We start from the raw sequence: 6,000 nt of genomic DNA, 5'->3' as shown, positions 1-6,000 counted from the left end.
AAGATTGAGCCTCTGGGCGGTGCCACCTATGTCAGGGGCGGTTGCACCTCTCTGCTAGAGCTCGAAGATCGAGCTCAGGCGGTTGCACCGCCTGACTTGGGAGGTTGCACCGCCTGGCAGAGCTCGAAACTTGAGCTCTGGCGGTGCTACCTCTTGACAGAAGAGGTTGCACCGCCCAGTCTTGCTTGGAGACTGAGCCCGGGGCGGTGCCACCTCTTGGCTGGGGCGGTTGCACCGCCCAGTCTCGCTGGGAGACATAGCCTGGGCGGTGCTAGCTCCTGGCTTGGGCGGTTGCACCTCCCACAGCAATTAGGGTCCGAATGGGTTAATCCATTCAGCCCAATTTGATTCTTTCAGGGGCCCAATTGCTCCAAGACTAAGCTAATGGGATCACCTCCCATTTCTAACTTAATTAATGTGCTAACTACGATTATTTCCTAAGACATATTCTGTAGCTTGCTCCGGTGCGTCAATCGCTTCTTCCGGCGAGTTTTCGACGAACTTCCGTCGATCATCCGACGAACCCTCGGTGATCCTCCTGCGGACTTCCGGCGAACTCCTGGACTTGCGACGATCCACTTGGCAAGTTCCGACGAGCTCCTTTGGCAAGCTTTTGGACTTCTCGGATTTGTTCCCGCAGAACCTCCGACGACTGTCCGAACTTCCGTCGAGCTCTTGAACTCCCAACGTGATCATTGTCATGACTCCGGCGCAACTCCTGTTGCATGTCTTACTTTCATCGTAGTTAATCCTACACACTTATCTCAACACATAGATTAGACAAACAATTGACAATTGATTTCATCATCAAAATCCGAGATTCAACAAATATTTCTAATATTCTCATCCGTTGCTACACAAACTTCAGCGGACTTAGTAGTTTTCTCAATAATTTTTCCTTTTGTTTTAATTTATTTTTTAATTTAAAGCAATCAACCTTAATGTGCCCCATTTTATGACAATATCTACACTCTAAATTTCTATGTCTGGATTTAAATCTAGATTTAGATCTACTACTGTCAAATTCCCTTTTATCCGTTCTACCCCTAACAACCAGATCCTCCGCCCGATTCCCTCTACTTTCCCCAGTGATATCCCTGTCTATCTACTCCTTAGATTTTAGTGCAGATTTAATTTCCTAATACAAAATTATTTCTTTTCTATAAATCATAGTATCACAGAAATGCTTAAAAGATTGGAGAAGAGAATACAAAAGTAACAGGATCTTATCCTCGTCATAAATTTTCACATCTATATTCTTCAAATCTATAACTAAGGAATCAAACTTATCAAGATGTGAGAGTATAGATGTACCTTCAGTCATTCGAAGCATATACAAACTCTGCTTCAAGTAGAGACGATTCTCCACTGTCCTCGTCATATACAAGGCTTTAAGCTTGTCTCACATGCTCTTAGTCATAGTCTCCATAGCTACCTCCCGTAAAACCTCGTTAGAGAGATTTAGAATAATGCTTGATCGGGCCTTCTTATCCATACCCGCAAGATCTTCCTTTGACATATCATCTGGAATGTTCTCAGCTCCCTAAAGTGCCAAATAAACTCCGTCTTGAACCAGAATGACCTCCATCTTGAGCTGTCACATGCCGAAGTTGACATTTCTATCGAATTTCTTGACAACGATCTTTGTTATTATCATCGTTGCCAAAAGATTCCGAAACCAGGCTCTGATACCAGTTTGTTAGAGCTGGCCCCAAGAAATTTACCAAAGGGTAATTTGGCAACCCAATAAAAATAATAAAGCAAAAAAAAATAAAAGAGACAACAACTTCAAAGCCGAGGTCCTTATTTATAGCTATAATAGGAGATAACAAGCTTGATTTTCCTGATGTTGGACTATGTGGGACTTGCCAAACTAACAACTACTTTACGAAGTGGGTTGAAGCCGAACCCTTGGCCTCCATCACCGAGAAACAAATCCAAAGCTTCACATGGAAGAACATTATCACCCGGTTCGGGATCTCGAGGGCTATCATCACCGACAATGGAGCTTAATTCAACAACGCTAAGTTCAAGGCCTATTGCTAGTCATATGGGATATAATTGAGGTTTAGCTCGGTTGTGCACCCCCAAACTAACGGCCAGACCGAAGTAATGAATCGGGCAATTCTGGAGGGTCTCAAAAGGAGGATCTCGGGCGTGCACGGAGCCTGGGTGGACGAGCTCCCTAGCGTCTTGTGGGCAATGTGAACAACTCCCAAAACTGCCTCAAGGGAGCCTCCGTTTAGCCTGGCGTTCAGGACTAAAGCAGCCCTCCCACCCGAGATGGTGTTCCTGACCCTGCACACCTCCAATTACGAATAAGAAGGCTCCGAGGAGGGCCTACGAGCAAACTTATACCTCCTCAAAGAAAGAAGAGCCAAGGCACACCTGCGTACCCTAGCGTATAAGAAGGCAATGGCTTGGATATACAATCATAAAGTTCGTCCACGACCGATCAAGGTCAAGGACCTCATCCTCCGAAAGGCAGAGGTGAGAGACCCGACACGAGCGAGAGGAAAACTCACGCCTAATTGGGAAGGCCCCTATCGAGTCTATGACATGGTCTGAGAAGGGACCTACTGACTCGAGACTATGGAGGGAAACCCCCTGCCAAGAACGTGGAGTGAGGCAAATCTAAAAAAGTTCTACCCGTAAAAGAAGTGAGTCGGGGTGCAGGGAAGACATGTTGTACGAAGCATGCACATCCACAACCAGAAAAGACAAGTCAGAATTCCCAAAATAAGAGTTTTTTTTTCGGATGAAAAAGAAAACACATTGTGGTCGGGCGAAATAGTTCCAAAACTCGACCCGACCAAAGCAAAAGAAAAAAAGGGAAAGCCCTTAGTTCAGAGGAAGGGTCTCGAGCCTGTCATCAAAGGGGACGCTTGCCGGCATATCAACGCCCTGATCCTCCGGGTGCTCGGCAAATGGGTTCAACTCTAGTTTCAGGTCTGGATAGCTTGCTCGAAAGCGAGCATAGGCCACCCAGTACTCGAACTCATATGTGGCCCGCCCCGACCTCACCAGGCCGCGTTCGAACCTAGCGGATGCCTTGTACTCAGTGATCATCCCCTTGATCTTCTGGGATAGTGCTAGCCGCTCCTCCTTCAGGACCTCGTCAGCAGCCCAAGCTGAAGACCTAGCGGTCTCGACATCGTGGGAGAGGGTCAACAGCTCATCATCCAACATTCAGATGCGTGATCGGCTTTCCTCCAGCATGGTCTTCAAAAGGCTCACCTCCTCATCCAGATCTGAGGCATGCTCTTCAACCGCGGTAACGGCGGTGCCCCACCCCCCCCCCCCCCCGACCTTCAGCTCTAGGTTCTCCAGGCCAAGGGCAGTGGTAGATGTCCGACTGATGCTCGATCACCCGCCCGACGTCGAGGACCCGGTCGATCAGCACCATGGTGTAGTGTTGGCCCTACACAAAGATCAGCATTAGGACCCACACAAGGAAGGATCGAGCAATGAAAGAAAATTGCCACCTACCCAAGCAAGCGACTTGGCCGCCCGGTCCGCCAACACTTCTGAGGGGGAGCAGTAAAGATCCTTCGCCATGGCTGGGTGAAGTACCCCTCGGATGAACTCTTGGGCAGTTGGCCCATCACCCCAGATGCGATTGTCGGCCTTGAGAGTCGCCCACCGAGAGGCGTAGCGGGTTCCCGACTCCCCAGCCGGAAGGTTGGCCATGTTCAGAGCCTGTTACTGCTCACCTTCGGCCTGCAAACGGACATGGCATAGACCCTGCATCGACGTCGGGCGCGCTGGCGCCCTCCTGGAAGGGTCACCATCGGACGACCCGGCCGCCCCCTTCCCCCTCGCGCTCCCCGAACCCTCGCCTTAGGGAGTAGCCCTAGGTGATTCTGGGATGGTGCTCGCGTAAGCAGTCGAGTCTGCAGGCATCCTCCGTGTTAGGACCAGAGTGGCACTAAGAGGGGGGGGTGAATTAGTGCAACGGTAAAGTATGATAAAATTTCGACGATTTAAACACTTTCGGAAACTTCGTACGATAAAAGCAACGTTTCGTTTAAAACTGTTTCGATTGCATTTTAACTTGAAGGCAGTAAGCTATTGAATGGGTTTGCAGTAAGGTAACAGCAGGAAGTAAATACAAACCAGAGAAGACGGTAGTTTATAGTGGTTCGGTTAATCGTGACCTACATCCACTCCTCCGATTCCTCTTCCGTCGAGGCCACCGGCATCCACTAACGATCTTCCTTTACTAGGCAAAGATCAACCTCCTTCTTACACCCCTCTTACAACCTCTTACAAGTGGTTCACCCTTTTACAAAGATTTCAATGAAAAGAAAGGAGGTGAACACTCAAGCTATTGAAAATAAGACTTTTCCTAAAGCTTTTCTCAACTTCTAGCTTCTCAAAAGGTTGTTTTCTCTGCTGAGAAATGAGGAGTATTTATAGGCCTCAAGAGGATTCAAATTTGGGCTCCAAAATTTGAATTCTCTTTAGTTTCCGAGGCCGGCGGTGCCACCGCCTATCAGTGGCGGTGCCATCGCCTATCAGTGTCTGACATTGATAGTGGACTAGCGGTGCCACCGCCCAGCCAAGCGGTGCCACTGCCCAGCTCTCGGGTGCTGGGTGGTGCCACCGCCCAGTCTAGACGGTGCCACCGCCTAGGCCAATTCAGCTCACTGGTTGGGCTCCAAACTTGGCCCAAACCAGTCCGAACTTGGGCCCAATTGGCCCCTACTTGGGTTATAGGATTAACACCTAATCCTAACCCTAATTAATGTACTAACTACGAATTTAAAGACATTTTCTAAGCTATTACAAAGTTCGTAAGTCAAGACTTCTTCCGGCGAGCTTCCGGTGAACTTCCGATGGTCTTCCGATAAACTCTCGGAAACCATTCTGCGGACTCCCGGCAAGCTCCTAGACTTCACGATTTGATCTTGGTGAGTTCCAATGAGCTTCTTTGGCAAGCTCCGATCTTTCTCGGTGAGCTCCGCGAACTTCCAACGAACCTTCCGGCGAGCTTCCGAAAAACCCTTCGGCAAGCTCCCTACTCATTCTCGGCTAGTTCCGGCAGCATTCCCGACGAACCTTCGGACTTCCGTCGAACTCTTAAACTCCTAACGAATCCTTCGCGCTTGACTCCGGCACTTTGTTTCGCTTTATGTCTTCATCGTTATCGTAGTTAATCCTACACACACAAACCAAAAATCAACTCTGATCTAGACAATTATTATAACGTGAATTGACATTCTATTGCCCGGCACATCATTGGTTGGCGCTTTGTCCAATTCTTCGGTGCATCATCCTCTCTTGCGGCTTATTGCCCAATCGGCGGTTGACCTCCGCAACCCCGATATCCTTGGCGCAATTTCGCTCTCCTTGGCCCGATGCCCGACGTCCGAAGCGTTCAGTCATCAAATATCCTGACGTGATCTCTTCCGGCGCAACATCAATTCCTCCTGCATTAACTATCTAATCCTGATCGAGTAGACCTGCATCACTCAAAATGCAGTTTAAATTATAAACACATATCAAGTGGTTTCATCATCAAAATACGAGATTCAACAATCTTCCCCTTTTTAATGATGACAACCACTTGATGATGGAGTTAACCTTAACTCCCGGAGTTTAAACAAACTCCCCCTATCAATATGTCATATTGATAGAACCTTGAATTCAAACAGAATTCAAGTCATTGCAATATTCATCATGAATACTTGCAACACATCATCATGAACATATGCATAAACTTATGCATCACATGTCATGTCATCAACATACTTCTCCCACTTTGTCATCAACAAAAAGGAGAAGTACCACAATCAAGTGTTTGTTATATGGGTTTAACTCATTGCATGAAAAACATAATATTAAATTTTTATTATCATGCAATCTAGCAATTTTACAATGTTTTAGAACTTGCAAGCTAGCAATTTAGATATGTTCAAGAAAGCAACTCTTGCTTCTTGAAATATGCAAGTTTTATAAGCTAGCAAATTCAAATATATGCAAGTTGGCATATTTGCT

The sequence above is a fragment of the Musa acuminata genome, chromosome BXJ2-6 (genome assembly GCF_036884655.1).
Source record: "Musa acuminata AAA Group cultivar baxijiao chromosome BXJ2-6, Cavendish_Baxijiao_AAA, whole genome shotgun sequence".
In the NCBI taxonomy this organism is placed as follows: Eukaryota; Viridiplantae; Streptophyta; class Magnoliopsida; order Zingiberales; family Musaceae; genus Musa; species Musa acuminata.
The sequence above is the reverse complement of the archived record's forward strand: the minus strand, read 5'-3'. Positions refer to the sequence as shown.